At 41.0% G+C, this 24372-nt stretch overlaps 1 protein-coding gene across 30 annotated transcripts in view; it reads right to left on the bottom strand.

The window, feature by feature from the left end:
• ptprda (protein tyrosine phosphatase receptor type Da) overlaps positions 1 to 24372 on the bottom strand; it is a 416134-nt gene that overhangs the window by 233533 nt on the left and 158229 nt on the right. For all 30 annotated transcript variants that reach the window (XM_012919961.3, XM_076881859.1, XM_076881856.1 and 27 more), the window contains exons 5-6: positions 16407 to 16479; positions 13246 to 13355 (exon numbers count right to left, since the gene is read on the bottom strand). The gene's annotated coding sequence lies outside the window, so the exon portion shown is untranslated. The remainder of the gene's footprint in view (positions 1 to 13245; positions 13356 to 16406; positions 16480 to 24372) is intronic.

The following is a 24372-nucleotide window of genomic DNA, read 5'->3' as shown; positions in this document are numbered from 1 at the left end:
AAGGAAGGTGAGGGTTTATGACCTGTGCATAGCTCTGCTGTCAGCAGCTCTGATCTATCGGACCGGCCAGCCTTGTCAGTGCTTTACGCCTGATTATATTATCATGGCTGACGATCAATGGGGATGAATGATCGTTGGTCTGCGGAGAGGAGCAGAATGAACAAAGCAGAACGCAAAGAGTAGATTCTTTAGTAATACAGTGAATGGAAATGAATCCGCCTGGCTGAAGTCATCTAGTTAAGTGATGCATCGCATGCCAGTGCAACACAAAACACTTTCAAAATACTCTGGCTGTGTGTTGCTCTTGTATTCAGTAAGTGATTTTTTTTTCTTTCAGATTTTTTAGTAAAATGGCACAACTATGAAATTTAGGGGGGGAAAAAAGGAAAACCTTCACCATCCTGTGTGCCGGGTTTTGAGCAGCTAATATGCAGTCATTTGGGTGGTGCAGCCGCCAACTGCAGCATTAGTCCCCATCTGGGGACTTGTGTTTTGGTGAAAGTGCTTCTGCATTTGCGAGACTCTTCAGTTCTGGGCATCCTCCCCAAGTCCATAACTCAACGTCCCTCTATCACTCCCATGCGACTGGCTGTCATAATCATCGGCATTATGCTACCTCAATGGGCCTGATTTACAAGTCTGGACATCGCACCAGCTCTGCGCCAATGGGTAAACATGAGGCTGCTTGCTAGCGCCAAGCCTATTTTCTCCATACAACATTTAATGAGCATCAGAGACTGATATTCAACAGAGAAAAGTAGCTTGGATTTATATCTATACAAGATTGCAAACAAAGTCCTTAAAGAGGTTTTAGCTTTTTGTTTTGGAAAATGTGGGATTATCTTTGCTGCTGCGTAGGTATGAAATCATTTTGGACTGCACTTAGTGGGTGTTTTCATTAGAGATCATTTGACACTTGTTGGATTTATAGGGAAAATCAAACACTCATAAACGATGGTAGACTGTGTAGTATTAGATATATATAATCCATCCATCCATCCATTCGCTTCCGCTTATCCTTTTCAGGGTCGCGGGGGTCGCTGGAGCCTATCCCCGCTGTCATAGGGCGAGAGGCGGGGTACACCCTGGACAGGTCGCCAGTCTGTCGCAGGGCCAACACACAGGGACAGACAACCATTCACACTCACATTCACTCGCACATTCACACCTAGTGGCAATTTGGATTATCCAATTAACCTATCCCCACAAGTTGCATGTCTTTGGACGGTGGGAGGAAGCCGGAGTACCCGGAGAGAACCCACGCAGACACGGGGAGAACATGCAAACTCCACACAGAAAGACCCCGGCCTGATGGTGGAATTGAACTCAGGACCTTCTTGCTGTGCGGCAACAGTGCTAACCACCGTGCCACCGTGCTGCCTGATATATATAATATATGGACATATTAGATGTTTGCTTTGGTACATTCAGAGTAATTTGATCTTTATTTGTTTATCATATTCAAATGATAAAGCTTGTGGGCCCAAAATAGTCAGTCTCTTTACTGATTGGTCAAAACAACTCAACCCCAACTTGCACCTTGCATCAGTTAGGCTGATAGGTTGGGCCAAGGTCTCACCGTGGTTTCACCTGAAACCTCTGGTGGTAATGACCTGCACCTTTTTTCACAACTTGGCTCCTGCGACGATGCGATGATTAATAGTGGGTCAGCGAACACCTCCAAAGGAGCCAACTCCCAGTAGGGTTTAAATACCTGGGACTCTCCACCTTTTGGTTTTAGAACTGGAGAAGCCTCATCCTGTTAAATCCAGAATTGAATTCAAAATCCTGCTCCTCACATACAAGGTCTTAAATAATCAGGCCCCATCTTATCTTAATGACCTTGTAGTACCATATCACCCTATTAGAGCACTTCGCTCTCGCTCTGCAGGCCTACTTGTTGTTCCTAGAGTATTTAAAAGTAGAATGGGAGGGAGAGCCTTCAGTTTTCAGGCCCCTCTTCTGTGGAACCAGCTTCCAGTTTGGATTCGGGAGACAGACACTATCTCTACTTTCAAGATTAGGCTTAAAACTTTCCTTTTTGTTAAAGCATATAGTTAGGGCTGGACCAGGTGACCCTGAATCCTCCCTTAGTTATGCTGCAATAGACATGGGCTGCCGGGGATTCCCATGATGCATTGTGTTTTTCCTTTCCAGTCACCTTTCTCACTCACTATGTATTAATAGACCTCTCTGCATTGAATCATATCTGTTATTAATTTCTGTCTCTCTTCCACAGCATGTCTTTTATCCTGTCTTCCTTCTCTCACGCCAACCGGTCACAGCAGATGGCCACGCCCCTCCCTGAGCCTGGTTCTGCCGGAGGTTTCTTCCTGTTAAAAGGGAGTTTTTCCTTCGCACTGTCGCCAAAGTGCTTGCTCATAGGGGGTCATATGAATGTTGGGTTTTTCTCTGTATCTATGAAGCACCTTGAGGCGACTTTTGTTGTGATTTGGCGCTATATAAATAAAATTGAATTGAATTGAATTGAATTCTTGGATGAAAGGTGATGCATATTTAAAAAAATTCAAAGTGATCGTGCTCAGAAGTTGATACAAACTTTCTGACATATATATATACATATATATATATATATATATATATATACATATATATATATATATATATATATATAGTCCTTTATCTTAATATAATGATTTTCTCTCTTTTCTAACTGAAATTAATTACGTGAACTCCACAGAAGATGATTGGAAAATTGAATTTCTTGCTGTTATTAAACGTCTTTTGCCTTTGATCTCGCTCTCCTTCTTGAGGCGTCACCTGGCCCTTTCTTTATCCCTCTCATTCATCCTCTATTATTATATTAGCCCATACTCATCCACATTTTGCACCTCCTAAGTGATAGGCCACATAAATCAATTTTTTTTATATATATATACACACACAATAACAGTTATATGCAGCTTCCAGACCGCTTGCTGATAGCTGCCATTTCTTATCACCGCAGCTGAATATAGCAGCGTTATGAAGGCACTTTTGCTTGCTGTCTAAAGGGAGGCGACTGAGGGGAGAGAGGTGATGCATTTTTGTTCAAATTACTTAAGCTGCCTACAAAGCTTTCTGGTAAGTTGCAGGGTTATGAAAATTTACTATGAAGAGAAGGGACTCTTAGACAGAGGGGAAAACACAGTCTTTATGACACCTATCATGTGCATTCCTGTGGATTTTAATCATTCTGTTATGTAAAGATGCTGTCATTCCTGGCTTTGTGTGCTTTATTTATTTATTTTTTTACCGTAAACTCACGCTGCTCGATAAAATCAAGAAGCACACAGAGAAATTCACTCTGCTTCCTTACAACTCTGGCAGAGGTAATAGCAGCAAACGATGTCCAAAATGTGCGCATTCCTCTTGCACTCTGTCACGGGGAACATGCCGGTCCCACGGTTTCTTTTACCAAAAATATTTCTTGGAGGGCGTAATCCTGCCATCTGTGCTATTAATATGAAACTTATTATAAACAAGCTAATCAGGCTTGTTTGTTTTTCCTTTTGTTGAGCTTTAACATTCGCCCGGAAACGGGGCTCAGGTTGAAGCTGAGACGAGCTCTCGTTACAGTAAAAGCACACAGGTGTTACAAAGGCACGGAGAGCTCATCAGCACACAGCGTGATGCTGTGAGACCGTTTGATAGACAACAGCACAGCAGGAGAAAGAAGAGCGGAAGTGGGATTCAGAACTAAAGAGCCAAGAGACACTTTCTCTGTCTTGCTCTCAACTGCTCCCAGTGCAAGAGACACGGGCTGCTGCACAGACAGATGGCGAGGAGGTGTGTGTGTGTGTGTGTGTGTCTGCGCGCGTGAGTGAGTGTGAGTGGTGGGTGGTGACGCCATTCAGCTTTGTGCAAGTGTGAGAGATGGAGCGCAAGAGATATAAGGGGCGAAAATGAAGGAGGAAAAAACACTGCAGAGGTGTGTGTGTGAGTGCTGACTTTCTCATGCAGCCATTAATCCATGATATATATATATATATATGTATTTAAACACACACACACACACACACACACCACATCCAAATAGCTTGCGTGTTTCATTACACCATCGATAAAAGTTCATTTGCGCTGTCACTTTGCATTCACCCGTCATACTGTGCAGAGACATAGCAAGTAAGGAACCTCTCCTGATGATGAGAGGCACACCTACTGTGGGTGTGTTAAAAAAAAATCTGTATTGACAGACTGCCACCTACTGGATTTTACTGTAATTTCAATTGTACTATCACCCCATCTAATCTCCTTCTATACTGCATAAGCATGTAAACATGCATTTAACCTGTCACGTGCTACGCACATACATAAAGCTTCCCTGAAAGCAAGTCGCCCGACAACTAATTCAATATTTCTTTTTTCAATACAATCTTTAAAACTCAAGTTTGCTCTGGTGGTTTTCACATCTTCATGTTAGTTTTAGTTTGATTTATTTAGATGATTTGGGATTTTTTTTGTGAAATGAGAAAATGGAAAATGTAATGTAGATAATGTTTAATGTTTAGTTTTTCTTGGATTAAATAAAATGACTGCAACTTTTTGTCATTTGAAGATTGAGATTTAAAATAACTAGTTTGGCATCACGGTCAATCCTGATCGAGCGATTCAAAAACAATGTATTTCGTTTCATTTTTCATGCAAATGAGACTTTACTGAGTTATTAAATGGAAAGCAGTCATTCTAATGACGCAGGTGAATCACGCCTCCTCACGTGGAGGGACTTGGGGAAGGCTTGGAAGGCAAACGGTGATGCATAGCACCATCTTGTGGTTATATAATGCTGGATAAAGGCTGGCAACAAAAACACACTTTGGCTGAAAAATATCTGTCTGTGTAAGAATGATTCAGTTTGAAGTTTCATAGACAGTCCAAAGTCCTGAGATAGCATTCCCTTAACATGTGTATCCTGACGCACGTTTAGACTCTTCTTTCATTTCCTTTGGAGGTTGCAGTGGGATTAAGTATGCAGATTGTTTGCCGCACACGTTTACACTATGTTAACTAATGAAAGAAAAAGCTGAGGTTATCCATTTGCATGACCAGTGATGCTGCAGCTCCATTTCTTCATGTTTTTCCTCTTTTTTTCCTTTTTTTTGCAAGCAAACAGTATGCGTGTGTTTAAGCCACATCTCAAAAAGCACCAGAACATTACCTGTCACAGGACTAAATGAGCAGCAGGTCCCATGAAACACCTCATCCATAACACCTCGAGACAAACCTGCGCATTGCATTAAACATGCGCACAGGCTCAGGGCTTTTGCAAAATTCTGCTTTTTTTCTCCACAGAGAATAAGACGAATCTCCCATGTTCGCTTCCTCATAATCACAATACAAATGCGATATTTAAGAATGAGCATTTCAATCACGACAAGTGAGGCAGCGGGACTTATGAATGTGCTGTATTTAAGTAAGTAATTTGGAGGTTATCGGAAATTGTCGCTAATCATTTAATAATGCACCTTTTTAGTATTCTCCTGATCCACTGTGGTCACTGCTTCAATCTCTAATCCAGTCTGCTTGTGGCTTAGTAGAGATTTGTCCTGAGAAACCGCTAGCTGCTATCTGACATGAAACAGATTTGATCCATTCTGCACTGCATATCTGTCTTTTTCAGACAGCCAGTATCCAAAAGAAATATGTCAGCAGACTGGGGATTATGCATTGCTGCTAATCACCAACCTGCCCAACATATCTTTGGTTTGACAATCCAAAAGTCATCCCCTCCCCCCTTTTTTCCATTTCGAATACTTATTTTGATCTTCGTTTAACCTCATTGTGCTGGTACAATCAGCTGTGTTAACTATCGACTTCATGCTCCGCCAGGTTACGTGATTATCTTGTGCAAATGAAAAGTGATTTAGCAGGAAAAATCCGAACATGGAGTAATTTCACATCCCTGTTCTACTGATGTTGAGCAAATAGACTCATCATCATCACCACCATCATCGTCGCCATCCAGATTTGCTCTTCTGAGAGCGAGAACGTGAGGGTGGCACACTTTATTCGCTTCGGGGATCACCATCTATCTAAGCATCATGAAGCTGATCACCAAGGGAAATAGTTTGTCTCTCATTCCTGCCTCCTGTAAATGTTGACTAGCTAACGCCGCTGTGCCTCTTGTGTACAGAAAAAGAAGGAAAAAATGATAATACAGGAAAAAAAAAAGTGGAACTTCATTAACTTTTCCTCTTTTTTTTGTCTACCACCTGCTGTGTGCACTTTCATTGTTATTTACACCCTTTTAGCTAACTGGATATTGCTGAGTCTGGCCAAATGTAAGCACACAACCTGTGGGATGAATGTGATGGATTTCTGGTATCACTGGTCTTTATTTGTGGTGTGACTATAACCACAATTCCCCAGTCACAGCTTATTGCAGGGTGAAGCTGAGTGAGATATACTCCGCGGCTGGCACGAAGCCACTGGACTTTGTAATAATTCATTGGCCAAAAAGCCCTCCATGTACTCACTGTGCAATATTTATACCCCACTGAATGTATTTCTTCAGCTACATCACCGCGCAGGCTTGGGTCAGGGATTTTCTCTCCTCAAAACGGGTTCTAGTATATCAGATGCTGGTTAAATGTGGGAAATGACACTAGGAATTTGCCCCGATCACACTCTGGCTGCTTACAATGCTGCACAGCTGGTAGCTGTTAAAATTGTTTTATGCTTTGTTGTGTTGCAGCGCCAACATCTAAAACACTGTATGTAGTTTTTTCTCTTCTTGACAATACAACTAAGTTAAAGAGATGAAAATGATGATGCTGTGTAAATATGCAATAGCTTGTTTTTTATGTCAGGTTGCTGTAAGCCTGTAATCTTGTATTCATCGCTGACAGCTTGTTGTGATATCCTTGCATAGGTACTATGATACTCTACAGTACCTCATTTATTTAAGGTTTTAGTTAGTCCTTTCTTTGTTTTGTTTTCTTATTTTCTCATGTATTTTTTTCGTTCTCTGGTTCTGTCGGAGGTTTCTTCCTGTTAAAAGGGAGTTTTTCTTTCCCACCGTTGCCAAAGTGCTTGCTCATAGGGGGTCATATGATTGTTGGGTTTTCTCTGTATGTTTTGCACCCCACTTTGCAGTTATTTATTTGTCATGTATGATTTCCGTTCCACTTCTCACGTGTACACCACTTTGTGTTGGTCTTTCACGTGGAATTCCAATAAAATTGATTCATGTTTGTGGCTGTAATGTGACAAAATGTGGAAAAGTTCAAGGGGGCCGAATACTTTTGCAAGCAACTGTATTATTGTAGGGTCTACCTTACAATATAAAGCGCCTTGAGGCGACTGTTGTTGTTATTTGGTGCTATATAAATAAAACTGAATTGAATTGAAAGGTGATTCACACACAATGTAAACATCTTACATTGTGATTTAAATAAAAAAAAAAAAGCCTTTTCTGCTGTTGATGAGGCTGAACGGACACAAGACATTTATTGAAACATCACAACAATACACCAACTAGGCTGGCTAAGCATTTGACCTTGACCTTTTCTGTTCATGCCCAAGGTCAAAGCTGACCTTGAAAAACAATTGCAAGAAACCATATTAACTGATCTTTTATATGACTATGGAGAGGGCTGTACAACACAGTGTTTATTTTTTCAGTACAAAACCCTAAGACATCACAATGATGACATAAAGTTTCACATAATGACATAGTAATTGAGAAATCTGCAAGCTTTTTACAGCTTGAACAGGCAAAGGATTTCAGACAGCTCTGCTCTAATCATATTTGTAAAATTAATAAAATAGACCATATTAGAAGTAATGCTTCAAGGTCATAGGTCAAAGGTTAGGATCACATGAATTTGGGGTGGCCGTCGCTCAGGTGGTAAAGCAGGTCACCTGCTACTCGGACGTTTGGTGGCTTGATCCCCGTCTGCCAAATATCCTTGGGCAACATACTAACCCCAAGTTACTCTCTGATGCATCCATCTGAGTTTGAATGTGTGTAAATGGTAAATAGAAAAAAGTGCTTATGCGAATGAGTGTGAAAACATGAATGAGGCAAGTTAGTAAAGCACTTTGAGTGCTTGGAAAAAGTAGAAAAGCGCTATATAAGACTGGTCCATTTAGCATTAGGAAAAGGCTTTAGTTTCCACTGGATCGTCTTCAAACTTTAAGCAATATAACAGTGACTGGGAGACATAAGCACTTCCTTGAGCTCCTTAAAACATATGTTTTCATTACAACATTACATGACTTCATATTGAAACCAAAAGATTAATATACTACACTAGATTTCCATTAACAATGCTGACATCAGCACAAATGATCTATGAAAACAGTGCAGACGTCACTATTGGGGGTTTCAGTATTACGAATGATGACATCAGCATAAATAACATCAGTTTTAGTATTGCTGTTCCCTGTCGGGGATAGTTAGCTCTCTGAGTGCTCTCGTCTTTATCTGTGTCTTTGTTTGTTTCTTTTTCTGTTTACTCCTTCTAGACTACTGAGAGCTCAACAACCAGGCCTGGCACACAACTACATCTTAGGCTTCAGTAGTTCTTATCTATATCAGATATTATGGTCATTATATTGCCCGAGTCATTGTTTTTTTTCTGTGTTGAATTATGACATAGTTAATATTCATTTTAGATGTTAAGCAGACTTTCTGTGTTACGTTTGCATTTTTGCAGTATGTACAAAGCTGATTAAACCAACTTTATGCTGATTATGCACAACTTTTCACGTACTTGTTATCAGCCTTAAATCACTAAATCTTGTCCCATTTCACATATTCGGTCGTTAAGTCTGACGTCACTAGCCGTGTCCGGGCCTAAACTCCATATATCAAACGATCACTATGGCATTACTGAGAGTTGAAAAACTGTCTAAAGTCTTTCATCTGTAATATAATGATCAGCGTTCTGCTCTACCAGGTGTAACAATTGAGTTTAACATCCAGGCATCCATGAAAACGGAATTTATGACATTTAACGGAGTTAGAAGTTAGCAGGAAGTTAGCTCGCTAGCTTCTATCTAAATACAATATAGCATGTCCTGACTGCAGGGTTTTGGAAACAAATTAAAACGTACAGCTCTGTTATCACTTCCAACATAAATGAAGACAGAAAACTAAACAGCAGTGATGTTTGTAGGGTTACTGAAGTTTGGCTAGCTGGTATATAATGATGTGCTACATGACCACTAGCGACACAGCTATGTTAGCATAATATAAACAAGCTAACTTTTTTTCCACTCGATAAAAGTTAACGTGAGTGTTCTCGGTGGTCAGGAACAAATGTAATCGCATGGCAGGATGCTGTAAAAGGACCAAACTTCAGCCAGGAGAACAACTGAGATAATCCATCCACAATACGAGGTTAGTCATTCATATACTGCTGCATGGGCTGGGCTGTAGTTACATCCTAAGGTTTTAAAAACTGAGCTTAAATAAATGATTAGCGGTAATAAAAGCCGAGGGAGGTCAACAGGGATAACTGACTGTTTTAGGAGCTTTTTGAGATTAAATAGAAGAAAATACATAACATTAAACATGTTAACAACACAAAAACCATATTAAACGCAGACTACTTTAGGCCCGGAAGTAGGGCTGGGCCATATTATACCGTTCACGGTAATACCGGTATAATGTTAGGCAACGATAGGAAAATGAAATATCGCGATAGAATGGGAGTAAAACGCGCGTGCGCAGTGCCTTTGTTTTCATACGCACATGGCCGATTGTTGAGTGAAACAGATGAACCAGAATTGGTTTGTAAAAATGGTGCAACTTCCGTGATGTGGAACTGGTTTGGTGTTTGTCCATCAGATACACAACAAAGCACATTTTTTGCAGAACATGCAAGCGGCCGTTGTCATTGTCATATTTGTCGGACTAAGATGCTCTTAAATCTGGGAGTAATCTGGGTCCTAAACTCCGTATTCTTCAGGTCAAACAACACTGCAGCATCACTTAGAGTTAAAAACTGTCTAAATTCTTTCATCTTTAATAAAACGATCAGCATTGCTGCTTTACCAGGTGTAACTATGAAGTTTAACTTCCAGGCATCCATGAAAACAAAAGTTATTACATTTAACGGAGTTAGAAGTTAGCAGGAAGCTAGCGGAAGTTAGCTCGCTAGTTACCTAAGCATGATATTGCATGTTCTGACTGAGAGATTTCTGAAAAAAATCAAACGTACAGCTCTGCTATCACTTCCAACATAAATGAAGACAGGAAACTAAACAGCAGTGACGTTTGTAGGGTTACTGAAGTTGGGCTAGCTGGTATATAATGATGTGCTACGTGATCGCTAGCGACACAGCTATGTTAGCATAACATAAACAGTGAAGCTGGAGGACGAACGCTAACACTTTTCCACTTATAAAAGTTAACGTGAAGGTTCCTCATGGTTAGAGACAAATGCAATCGCATGGCAGGATGCTGTAAACGGACCAAACTTCAGTCAGGAGAACAACTGAGATAATCCATCCACAATACGAGGTTAGTCATTAATATACTGCAGCAACATGGGAATAGAGCAGCTGCCAGAGAATTCAACATTAATGAATCAATGGTACAGAAGTGGAGGAAGCAAGAAGAATGAGTTTAATAAAGTTTGATTTATCTGACTGCTTTGTTTCGCTTAATGTGCCTTATAATCCCGTGCACCTTATGGTCCGAAAAATGCGTACTGCACACTGCAGTTTAATGTTGCAAAGCACCTCTTTTTAACTTCAGTGGATATTATACATGGTTATGCTCAGGATATGTCAGCCCATTTCTACTGGAAATGCCTTTTGGTTAAACTTTCAGCAAGGAATTTGCATTTGCACTGTTACATTTTTATAAAGCTTTAATGTACATAAAAACCAGCTTCTTGTTTAAGTGAAAATAAATGGAAGGTTGTCTTTTTGCGCTAGTAATGTTGTGGAGTTGTATTTTGTCTCGCATCAATTATATCGTCGGTTATATCGTTATCGCAAATTTTCAAATATATACCGTGATAAATATTTTTGGCCATATCGCCCTGCTCTACCCGGAAGTAGGATTCATCATGTCATCACTTAACGACAGAATATTTTAAAGTAACTGTTTTCAAATTGTTTTCATTGTGAGAAATATGTGTAGCAGAGGTGTGGACTCGAGTCACATGACTTGGACTCGAGTCAGACTCGAGTCATTAATTTTATGACTTTAGACTTGACTTGAAAAAATGTTCTAAGACTTGTGACTTGACTTGGACTTTTACACCAATGACTTGGGACTTGAATTGGACTTGAACCGGTTTACTTGAAAAGACTTGATATTTTACCCCAAATATAAAATTTAACATGCATATTATATGGAGATTGAAAATGTGACGTCATTCACGGGTAGAACCGCAAAGGATTCTGGGAACTCGTGGCAAGCGGTACTAGCGCACGCAGGCTTTCAATTAAAATCAGTCACACAGCGATAAAAAGAAACACAAAAATGTCAAGAAGCCGTTGTATTATTAACTGCAATAGCCGGTCGCATGACAGCCACGAGAAGCTGACGGGTAAAGAGATCGGTTGTTATCGGATTACGTCGTTGAAGAGAAATTGTTCGAGCCATGTTTCCGAAGTAACAAAGAGGCGACTGGATTGCAGCCATTCAAAGATCAAATATAACGTCCCAGAACCCTCCAGCTCACAGGTTAGTCTGCTCCAAGCATTTACACGAAGGCAAGTCTTCTATTGTAGTTAATACGTCATTTTTCTTAACATAATTGGTGATATAGGTTACAAGCAAGTCTGGCGCTGAACAGAAATTGTCGCGCTATGCTCCTTTATTTATTGTGCATAAATAGTAAATTGTCCTGACACAATATTGCGTTTCGCTTCTGTTATTATGGTACACTGACAAAAACACATACTTTTATTCACAGGATAAAACAGGTTTTTTGTATCACTAATTGCCCAGTACGATTACAGCATACAATATTATTGTCACTGCTACATTTCTGTGATGCTACCAGAAATTATTTCCACTACTAATTAATTACCGTTGAGCTCAAAGGTTATATTAATAAACGGTTAACGAATGTGTATTTATGAAGACGATTTGTGAGACTGGTAAACTTATGATACGTACGATGGTCTTTCGTTCTACACGGTGCATTTCAAGGTCCTGCACCCATCCGTCGGTAAACTGTACCTGGGCTTGTTGCAGTGACCTGAAGTTACTAAACTTCATGAGTGTATGCACTCACTCCAAGAACTGTATAATTATAAATATGCATATAAATATGCTAAGATGAGATAGCTGACTTCATCTAACTAGCAAATGTTTTCCAGGCTACGTTGGTGATACAGTTTTTTTTAATGTGTATGATATTTTTGTCATGCGATTTTAAAGCTGGTCCTACAACCGCATCCAAGAATAACATGCAGCTTATCTCAGAACTGTCGGTGAAAATTATTCTTGGAGCTAAGTTTAATTGAGCTGCATTTTAAAGAGGTGCAATTTCACAATTTGTGTATATTTTCTAAGTTCACTATTTTGTATGTGTTGAGAAAAACACAGATTTTAAAATTACATGGTCTAATATTTACATTTAGCATAACTGCAACATTATTTTTTCGTTTGTTTTTTTTAAAGACTCGAAAGGACTTGAAATTCAAAGTTTCAGACTTGTGACTTGACTCGGACTTTTACACCAGTGACTTGAGACTCGACTCTGACTTGCCTGACATTACTTGAGACTTGACTTGAGACTTGAGGATAAAGACTTGAGACTTACTTGAGACTTGCAAAACAATGACTTGGTCCCACCTCTGATGTGTAGCCATACATTGTAGTAAAACTTTTAGTGTCTTAAAATGCAGGAGTAAAAGAGTTTAGGCTAATTCTTCAAACATTTTGTAGTTTTCTTTAAAGATGCAGATGTACTTTATATCATTTTAAATAAAAAGTTCAAGTGTACTCTGTATGTTCTGTAACGAATAACACAAAAAATGAGCACATGAGAAAAATTAGCAAAAAAATAACCTTATCATATTCCTCCTTTTATACTTTTCAAATGCCACAACTCAATTAAAAACAAAGTCAATGACGTGGTGTGGAGAGCTTCTGCTGCAGTTTTATCCATTAGCAGCTTAAAGTTGTGAGAGCGATTCTTCTGCTTCTTTTATCATTAAGATGAATGACAACGAACTAATTGAAAAGTGAGCTGACAAAAAGGTTAGGTTTAATATAGAAAATCCAAAAACAGATGCCCTTGCATGAACTGAAAGAACATTTATCCGACTCACCGAGTAATGAGGCTTCTTTGGTGGGATCACGCAGGTGCCAACATGCTGCCCGATACTGCGGTTTTACCTCACCGACACACCAGTGAAATTAATGCCCCCTTTGCCCCCACCTAGAAGATGAGATAGTAACTGAGATAAGAATACAAACCACATGAGTGTGTGCATATAGCCTGCCAGGCTGACTCTGTCTATTCTTTATTAGCAAAAGGAATCGGTGGATAATTCTAATATTAGCATCACTTTCATGTACTATTTTCAACAATGCGAGCAGTTACATACGGAAGAAGCAGAAAATAATATATATGTTTATATACGTATATAAATATGTTTGATATAATCAGATTTTCTTTGTTCACTTTAAAACTGTAAAACATCGTCTCCAGCTTACAGCTTTTTTTGTAACCCACTATTTTAATATTGCAAACAAAATGATGAAAGAAACCTGAAGGTGCACATAAGAAAGCCGTAAAAACAAATCTATGGTGACTGTATCTTCAAATTCATCAAGTGCATCATCAATAAACATATAAATTCACATCTGGTAGGAATATGCACATTAAGAAAAGAGCATGCAAATGAACATAGCTATGTTTAATTTTCATTTGAATTTTGCAGATTAATGTTGGCCAAAAGAAAAAACGTTGTACTACCTTTAGGCTCGTAATGATTACCCCAGGTCAATCTGAAAGACTCCACTTTGCATCTAAGTGGCTTCCTCTTAGTGTTATTAGAAAAATACCCATCTCGTTTTTCAACTCGTGATGCTCTATTTGCATAGAATTAACCTCTCAAAAGACATTTTAAAGGCAGGCTTAAGCTGACGTGCCTCTGGAATATCTTACGTGCATTTGCATAACGTCTGCCTCCTGCTCAGGTGATAAAGCAGTGCTAAGCTGGATTACAGTATTTGGTTCTGTAACTGTGTGGGTGTGGGTGTAAGACTGCGTACCTGCTGGTGTACCTGAATATGTGCTGGAAACAGGATTTTTTTCTTTCTTTCTGTTTTGGCATGCCTACCAATTGCCAGCAGGGCCAAAGAGAACACTTTGCTATGCCTGACTGACATGCTACTCATGTGACCTCATGAAAGTACAAATCCCTTCAAGCAGTGTAATAAATCATTGGAGCCAGGTCTGGCCCACAACACTTGGATGGATGCACACACACACACACACAGTGCCAACCATGATATAATATACTGAAGCCAGTTTAGTCTTAAACGCTACACCTACTTTTGTATCCTTGACAATTTAACCTGCTCCAAAAGAGCTTAAACCTACCCATCTAACAGTTTGTGCCAAAACACAAAAATAAAGACTACTTTTGTATTTTGCAACAAAAAGCTATTTTAGTATTAGAGCCACGTCAATGACGCAGTAAAAGCCAGCAACACTGTACAGTTTTAAGTGATTCGGTTGTTTAATACTCCAAAGACGCATCATTTTTCAGTGCTAACGGGTCACTTCACAGGTACTGTAAGCACTATGAGGAAGTAGACTTCCTACTTTCAGGAAACTTTTTTTCTTCTCGGCTGCTATTTTAAACCAGGTCACCTGCTACTGCTGTGAATTCCACTTTATATAACACGACTCCATCTGACAGGCGTAGGGCACCTATGTACCCGCAGTTCTTGGTAAAAATGCATTACAGCATCTTTTTAACAACAGTGCCCCTAATGTTTTTTTTTCTTCCCTGAAAAGAAACAGCAAATTCGATTTAAATTTAATGACTTAATGGCTCTTAAACAGGGCACTCGAATGGCTTCCAACAGTAGCGAAGCGTGATAGTGACAACTCTGCTCCTGTCATTGACGCAAAGTTAGCCTTCCTCACTTATCTGTATTTAACTGTCTTTGCCTAGCCTTTCCACGCATGTCGCATTTGTCGCCGTCACCTTTAATTTGAATCAGTGTGCCACCTGCGCCTCCTGCCAATTTTTTTTACAAATGCTCCCGGTAATTACAACAAGGCATTGAGTAGCATCCGAAGCCTTGTTGAAAAAGATCTTTCATTCTTAGTGCCTGCGATCTCATTTAACACACTTAGGGATATATGTGATGCTGCCAGCAGGGACAGGAAATAAAAATGAGGGTCTCAATCCTCCTTAAGAACTGAGCGTGTGATAATTTGATCTCAACACGCTTCCCCTACGAGTGTATTTGATGAGTTCATTGGAAATCCTGTGGACATGTGGAAGAATGTTCTGGTGTGCGCTGGCCTCTGCCCGGGGAGCAGTAACTCAGAGCAACACAAACGCTCCAATTACAGCTGCACCCGCAAGTCCTCCGGGGGAAACCACGGGACTGTTCATTGATCTGAAAAACACCGCTGTGATAGAGGGTAAAACTTGGCTTCATTTCCAAAGGACATGAACTGTACTTTTAATTATCCCAGCTGGAACGTTATTATGATGATGATAATGAGAGAGACATCATGATTTAGCCGAGGACAGTTCGGCGTTTGCAGTTGTGGGAACTTTAGTTAGTGCAGATTAAAGCGTTAGTGTCACGACACGGCTTTACAGCATAATTATACACTGCAATAACGCTATTTTAATACGGCAGGTGATTCTGAAGATTCAGGGTGTTTGCAGGAGCAAATATAGTGAGAGGTGTGAACAGCGTGCATCACACAGTCTTCATATGAGAACAGCTTTGCTCTTAAAACTGTAGAGTAGCAGCAGTGGAGATCCCTGTACTGCAGAGGGCACCGTTAGCATGCTTTGTGTGTCATCAGCCCAACATGGTAGCCTACTGACAGCATGAGTGGAATTAATCTCAAGCTGTTATTGAATAAAACTGCCTTTGCAAAGGCACTCATTTATTTTTCTATAGTTTGTGCAACATTCATCCCGATTCATAATAAAAGTCAGACAAAGAAGAAAAATATTATCTACAAGTGAGCAATGCATCATGTCCTGACATGTATTCTACCTTTATCTTAATCCATACTAACATCATTTATTTGTCTGACCCCTGATTTGATTTCTGTGGGCTGACATTATTATTCTCCTGCACTGCTGACATTTGAACGCTGTAGTTAGAAAAAAAAGAAATCCCCCAGTGGAGTGGCTGTCATCAGTGGAGTTTCTCAGATTAAATAACACAATTGTAGGGTTTGAGTTTTTGTTGTTGTTGTTGTTTTCTTTTTTTTCAATCTTACCCGTTTGGAATAATCAGCTGCGATTGCTGCCTCGGACCAGAGCGATGAAAGAACAGAACTCCTCCGAATTTCCCTGCGGGTAAAGAGACAAAGAGGTCAGGACGTGTCACGCTTTAGTCCATTCACCACTAAACACTTACATCGGTGTACCGAACGCCAGTGCTGAGTTTGCATACAGAGTCACCGCACCGAGGTGAACGGAGACGAGCATGAGCTGGCACACACTGTAGTGTCTTCGCGCTGATGCGTTATCACCGCAGCCCTATTAGGTTTGTAAACATGCTTCATGCACTTTGAGAAAATGACTTTCCATTGTGCATAATGAGAGCTGCTAAAAATAAAACTCCTGCATGAATGCTGACAGTGTCTGCACCTTTTGCTGAAGACAGGATGGCAGGATGTTTGGTTATGTCTGCTTGGAAGTAATAATTTCTGACAGTGCCTTGTTTTAAAAAGCGTGCAAGAAAGCATAAGTATATGCTTGACACACACACACACACACACACACACACACACACACACACACACACACACAGCCAGTTATAATGACATAGTGCATGTAATTGGGGCTTTAATTGAATGTGGTTTCAGGTTGTGTTGTGAAAAGGGACACAATATCCAAGCAGTATAAAGGCTGATTTTCATTCTTAGGTAGAGGCATAAAATGTAATTGTTATTTATAATATGTATGTAACTTTGTAATTTCAATGTGTTGTCGCCTCTTGGCCAGGACTCCCTTGCAAAAGAGGTTTTTAATCTCAATGGGACTTTTCCTGGTTAAATAAAGGTTAATAAAATAATAATAAATAAATATTAAGTCGTCTACGTTTGCTTCAGTTAAGTAAAACACGTGCCCTTGAGATTGTCTGACTACCCTCAGATGTCACAGTGGCACAGGTGATTGACAGATCTCTGGCTGCGTTTGCCTCCCGTGGAGAAAAAAACAAAAAAAAACACCCCACACGGATAACTGGATGTTGGACACCGCAGCACAAACTACCTCCCCTATCCGCAATCTTCAAAGCGCCACAAACGTGAATCTCGCTTGACTTTCTGCATCTGCAAACCTACTTCACATCATTTTTTTTCTTCCCCACACCCACTTTGCCGAAGCACTTGATATGCAAAAATCATATGTTTACTTTTGAGATCAAAGTTTCTTTCTCCCTCCCCTTCTCCATTTTTCACCCCCATCTAAAAATGGACCCGTTTCATTATGCAAGCCAACAAAGAGCAGCGTCTGCTCGCGCAGCCCATTCCAAGCATACTGATTAATTAGCTTGTATAATTAGCTTAATGATTTAGAGAAACATGGCCAAGGCCACCCAAGTAGCTATGCTAATGGACCCCTGTCTACAGCAATTAAAATGCCCATAACTTAACAATGGTGGTGTAGAAGTCCACATAAGAGCTGTTGAGGAAAAAAAAGTAGTTGCAGTAATCAATGCAAGCATCACGTTAGCTGGCGCTGTGGTAATGAATACCTTTGCACTTATCAAATTGTGAAATTGTGTTGCAAGAGTAGCATTTGTACACATGCGGACACCGCTGGAACTCTAAGCGCTAATGAAGTGTTCTCATTTGTCTCTATGATGATTAGTTTTAGCGCCGGCGGTACACTTGGTGCATTTATACCGCAAATTAGTCCAGAAATGTGTTGCAAGACGCTGAAAATGTGAACCCTTCTCTGGTGTCACGCAGAGCAAATTTATCGTCCGTCTGCCTTATTACGCCTTTCTATACAATTTCTGTCTGCCAGTTATGCTAACTCCGTCCCTGTGTGAGCACATACTGGAAAGTGAGTGAGTTAGGACATGCAGTTGTGGACTTTATAGTTTCCATTAAATGTGAGTCAAACCAGACAGTATCTCTGCTCTCTGACAGTAGCATCAGCATTCCTGGCTATACTTCAGACATAAATCGCCCATTTATGACCTTCCCCCTGAACAGTAACCAACAGAGACACCAGCTCGTCTCATAAAACCACCAGAATGTTGAACGAGAGAGAGAGAGGTGAAGACATCACTTCCATCGATACACGGCTTCGAAAATGCCAGTCAAGTGGGAGCAGTTAGAAAAAAAAAAGAAAATCAAATTCCTATTTGTATATTCTTTTAGTGCTATGACTGAATGCTGGAAAGATCTCACCTAGTCATAAATGAGTGGTAATACACTACGCACTGTGCCGCTGACAAAGCGAAAGGAATCACGGCGCCATCGAGCTTGTATAAGCAGAGCAGGAAATGGACTGGGTATGGAGGGTGAGCTCAGAGTTTGTTGCAATATTACTCTAAAACAAGTTCAGAGCTTCTGGCACCAAGATACTTTAGAAAGGCAGACTAAAAACATTCTGATGCTGAATGCAGGACTAGTTAACGATTTACAGACCAGTTATGATATTTATACATTTATAATTTAAAATGTGATATACGAGTTGCAACATCAGAAACATCAACACTGATAACTTGGTAAAAGTTGGTTTTCTTTACCTTTGAAATTTTAATTTATTACTAAGAATTGCCAAATCGACGCTATCGGCTGATAATATCAGCCAGCTATTATACATTATATTATATTCACCCATCCAGTTCATTGAATTCAAGTGTTGGAATCACTTCCATACATACGTATAAATCATACATATTAAGTCAAGCATCTAGCCATGCTGACTGCTTCTACAAACATTTGTGAAACGATGGGTCGCTCTCGGGAGCTCAGTGAATTCCAGCGTGGTACCATGACAGGATCCCGCCTGTGCAAGAAGTCAGTCATTAATTTTCCTTGCATTGTAACAGGTGTAAAGTTTGGTGCTTTACAGGAGCTGGGCTCGACCCCTTAGTTCTAGTAAAAAGAATTGTTAATGCTTCAGCATACCAAGATATTTTGGACAATTTCATGCTCCTAACTTCATGAAAACAGTTTGGGGTCGGCTCCCTCCTGACTGTGCACAAAGGTGCACAAGCAAGTCCATAAAAACATGGATGAACGAGTTTGGTGTAGAGGAAGTTTACTGGCCTGCACAGAGTCCTGACCCCAAACCAGCAGAACACCTTTGGGATGAATTAGAGCAAGACTTTGAGTGTCTCACAAATGCGCTTTTGGAAGAATGGTCAAAATTTCCCATAAACACTCGTAAATACGTGGAAAATCTTCCCAGAAATGTTGAAACTGTTATAACTGCAGAAGGTGGAACAACATCATATTAAACCCTGTGGATTAAGAAGAGGATGTTGCTCAAGTTCATATGTGTGAAGGCAGACAAGTGAATTCATTTGGCAATATAATGTGTCAGACGGGCTCTAAAACTATCAAATAAATTAAAAGCAATATAAAACTGTCAAAAACAACAATAAGAAGACGAGGTGATGAAACAAAATAGGAGACGGCATAAAAGTGGCTCAAAGTGGAAGCATTGAAAAAGCCTACTTATAAAAATATGTCCTTAAGAGACATTTAAAAGACAATCAGGCTCTCAGCAAGCTGCCCTCCTCAGGGAGATTCTTCCAGACAGTGAGTGCCCTAACAGAAAAAGCCCAGTCACCCTTGGTCCTCAGCTGAGACTGTGGCGTGGCTAACAGAGCCTCAGCCAAGGACCTCTGCAGAGACTGCAGCCTGGAAAATAAATGCTCCACTGGAATGTAACTCATGTGATTTCTGCTTATTAACCCTCTGGAGCCAACAGAGGCGCCGGTGCGTTCACATCACATGACCCATTTAAGACGATCCAGCAGCAAGATCATCTTCACTTGGGTCAAAAGTGCAGACTTTAAACCATATACCAGTATATGGTATATGGTTTATACACCATATAACCATATACCTAACAGTGCAGTTATGTGGATTTTATCACAGTTTGATGCATAGAAGTCGTACATGACAAAAACCAGCCAACATAACAATCGCGCTTATGTCGCCTATACTGTGGACACATTTTACTGTAAATAACACAGAAGCTTTTCAGATGTTTTATAATGTGATGCATGATAATGATAAACTATGTAAAATGATACAAAAGCAAAACTTCTGAATCTCATTGATCGTTATAGTTAAGATAATTTCATTATTCAGGCATTTGTTTTAGTTTGACATTACATAGCATCGTTTGCTAGCAATGCTAGGTGCTGCTTTCCCAAAGTGTGGGGTGGGATTAGGGTTAGAGTTGGCATATATGAGGACTTAGATCAAAGAGGGTTATTATCATGAATATCTCAGGATCAGGATTGTTAGGAACTCATTCCTAACCATGTTTGTCACTGAAGACAGCTGCTTGAAGCAAAGGCGCTAATTAGAGCGGTGACAGCTAGCTATAAAGGGAGCTGCAGGGAATAACACCAAAACACTGAGCTGAAAAAGGGGGAAAATTCATTGTAGAGAAACAGCATTGGGTGATAACTTACTTCATGTTCTTGAGTACCAGGTTCAGTTGATTAAAGCAAAAGAAATTATTAGACATGGCTTAAATGAACGGGCTTGTTTTCTTACACAATTTAGAGAAAGATTAAAAATGAAAATAAAGAGGATCATAGTTCAACCTAGCGCTGGCCCCAGTGTGGCACTGAAAACACAGAACAGCCCATCTGCTAAATGCTTGATTAGACTAGGAGTGAAGAAACAAAACTCTGACAGAGACAACAACTTTGATATTATAATTGTTATCATTTTAAAACGGATGCTTAACAGCACTGCCATTTCCAAATGGCTTCAGCATTTCCAGTAGGTTCCATATGCCATGTCTCCGAAAGCCTCTTTAATGAAACAATGTAAGGCAAATGAGTCATTATGATTCGCAGCACTCCCAAACACACTAATTACCACTCAGACTTGATAACAGTCTGTTTGTGTCTGTGTCTGCGTGTTGCCAGCAGGTGCACCGCTATTCACTTGTGCGAGCTGAACATCACAGTCCCGAGTTTGACACCATTGTGTCAAAAACTCTGTGCTCAGCTCGTCAGCTCTGGTGCGCTGTGCCCAAACAAGCCAGCTAAAAATGAGCATTTGGGATCTGCTTTTTTTTTTTTTGCTTCTTTCACTTTCTCTCTCTGTACCCAGAGCTGCCTCTGCGGCACAGACGCAGAATTAGTTATATACTGCATCATGTGTCTGTTCAGGATTGCTGTCATCCTACCCAAAAAAGGAAAAGAGAACAGAAATAAAAAAAATAATAAAAAAAGGTATGTTTTTAGGAGAGAGGAGGTTTGATATTTTAGACATATTTGCATAGGTTTGCAACAGTCGGGCTGATGTTGACGGATATCAAATTTACCATGCGAGCTGTCTCGGTGAGGAATTCAAAGTTTCAGGTATACGGAAGTCACCGATGAAGCACAAACTTGTTTTTCTCCCCCTCATGGGTTGCATTTGCACATTTGGCTTTATTAGCGGAGCTACCCAGTGATATCCTTTGATACGACAAGTCAAATGTCGTAGCTCAAACGAGTTTTGTTCCACGTCAAACCGCTCCGCCGCGCAGCTTCGACGCAAGCTCTGACGAATCGGAGAGGCTATTGGTGTTCGGGTGGAGAACGAGCGAGCGGAGACGTCATCCCTTCCGCGCTCCCCTCTCCCTCGCTTGCAGCCGAAGCCCACTTATCAGCGGAGTTTCTATCATGCGGAAAACTTTCCATCACGCTCAAACCGCTCCTCCCCAAAGGCTATCATAATCTGCTCAGCATGCATAATGGTAATCGTTCAAATATCTCATCAACGCAACAGGATAAGCATGCTGTCGGTGTGAGGAGGGGAGTGAGTAAGATGGTGTGCGGTAGACGGGGAGCAAAAGAGGAGGTTCGGTAGAAAAGAAAAAGAGGGGGAAAGGAAGACATGCGGAAAGGGGAAAAGGTGAGAAATCAGATGGGGTGCAACAGGGAAGAGGGAAAACACATTAACGCTAGAGTGGGAGACTCTAGAGGAAGAGAATGAAAGAGGAAGGAGGACAGAAGAGGAGGAGGTGGCGGTGGTGATGGGGGTAGCTCCACCAGTCTTTGGCACTCTTAGGAAACTCTATGCCACTATATTCTGCCCCCTTTTTTCCCAGTCAGCCTTAGAGAAGATGATAGCATTGATCATCTTCTTAAAAGACCGCTTTTCCTGTCAGTGTATCACCTCTCGTCATTAAGATGACTGCTTGAGTTGCCTTAAAAGGTCTCGTGTCTGGCAAAAGCTGCAAGCTGTTCGATTGCCTTCTACATTCTTTTCCTCCCTATATTCGGACAAGACCGCTGACAAACCTAAGAAGTGTTGTTCATATTGGTTTTCGGCAAAGTCCAGGAATGAAACCTAATCATAACTGTGCCGAACGGTGCCACATCCAAGGGCGGTGGGCGTGCGGATTGAGAATGTTTGCCACCGGAAGCAAGCGCTCATCAATCAAAAGTGGGGAATTCCACCTCATTTATTGCCTCCGTGACGGATGTTCCCTGCTTCTTTGACGTTTGCGCCCCCCAGGGAGGGTGAAGGGGGGTGGGGGTGTGCCCCTGTGGAGTTTCCATCTCAAACCTCATGAACATCGGTAGTAAGAATAAAGTAAATAGATTTAGTTCTCCAGATCTTTCACATTTCCTGCGCTATAAATCCACTTCTCGCCCGCATAAATCTTTGGGAAGTTCGGGCCGCCCTGTGCCTCTGCTTATTAGCCGACCGGGGGATCAATTTATCACCTTTGAGGACAAAGAAAGGAGGCATCGGGGGGATTCTCTCTATCCCTTTGATTTATGGAGTCAGAGAAGAGGCAGGGCATTTTTGGGTCATGCAAATCCTTCCCAGCACAAGTGCCAGCCCCTCCCACCTCCTCTTTGTGTTGAATTAATTTCTTTGGCAGAGAGAGGAAGCGAGGGATCCGTCAGGTGCTCGGAATGCAAATGAGGAGGTTTGGGCTTGTTTAAGTAAGTGGTGGTGATGGAGTTGCTTAAATGCAATAACCATATATCAGTGGAAATTACACACATTCAATGATGGCTGATTTCAGGGTTGTTGAGTTTGACTGAATGTAACTGAAAATGCTAAAAAAAAAAGAAAATAACGCACAGATCCAAGACTTGCAGCTTTCATGCAATTCTAAGCATTCACCACTAGTCTGTGCTATTGGTTTAAGCAAATCTTCCTGTACTGCTGTGATCCATTTTTTCTGCCCTCTCCCACAGAAAGAGCTGCAAAAATGTGGCTGCCCCACCTCACCTGTGCTAAGTGGCTACCTCGTCTGGGCGAAGCAACGCCTACCGCCGCCGCTTCCTCATTTGCGATAGTCCTCATGCAAAACGACGGGGCTGGCAACTGCTGGCTTGTGGGAAATGTATTTTATGTGAAGCAGACTTCTTTTGAGGCTGATGGAGTGTTGATGGTTTCGCACAGTGGTTACAAGGCAGGTTTGAAACATTGCATCACGTATTGTTTGGATCTAAGTGTGATTCAACCTACTATCATCAGATGTTTAGAAAAAAAGAAGGTGGCAACGGGAAAAGGCAGCTCTGTCTTAACGTTACAAATGCACTTTCATGCCAGAGCGCTTGTTGCGTTTGTGTAAATTGCGCGTGTCCGCGTTAGCCACGTGCAGGATTGTTTGAACGAGCGTGATGGAGAACGGGATCAAACGCAGAGAGGCGTCCCGTCGCGCCGAGTCTGGCTACTTTTTTTAGTTTGTTTTTAATTATTCAGATTGTGAATTTTAAAACACCTTCCAAGTTACGCGCATTTCAAATCAAACTCGCTGCGTCCTAACAGCAAGCTGCGGTGCAGGCTCCACTCCACAACCCACTCGCCACTGCCTTGGCTCTCGTCCACGCTCATCCCTCCTCATAAAAAATGATCCTGCACTCGCCAGTGCATTTCTCCAACACCTACCAGTACTGCCACATCTTTGTCATTTCCCCTCTCCTGCATTCCTCCCTTCCACTTCCTCTCCCCCCCCCCCTCTTTTTTTCTCCTTCTCTACCTTGTTTAGGCATGCTATCTTTTCCTTGTGGCAGAAAGC

Source organism: Maylandia zebra, linkage group LG3 (genome assembly GCF_041146795.1).
Source record: "Maylandia zebra isolate NMK-2024a linkage group LG3, Mzebra_GT3a, whole genome shotgun sequence".
In the NCBI taxonomy this organism is placed as follows: domain Eukaryota; kingdom Metazoa; phylum Chordata; class Actinopteri; order Cichliformes; family Cichlidae; genus Maylandia; species Maylandia zebra.
The sequence above is the reverse complement of the archived record's forward strand: the minus strand, read 5'-3'. Positions and strand labels throughout refer to the sequence as shown.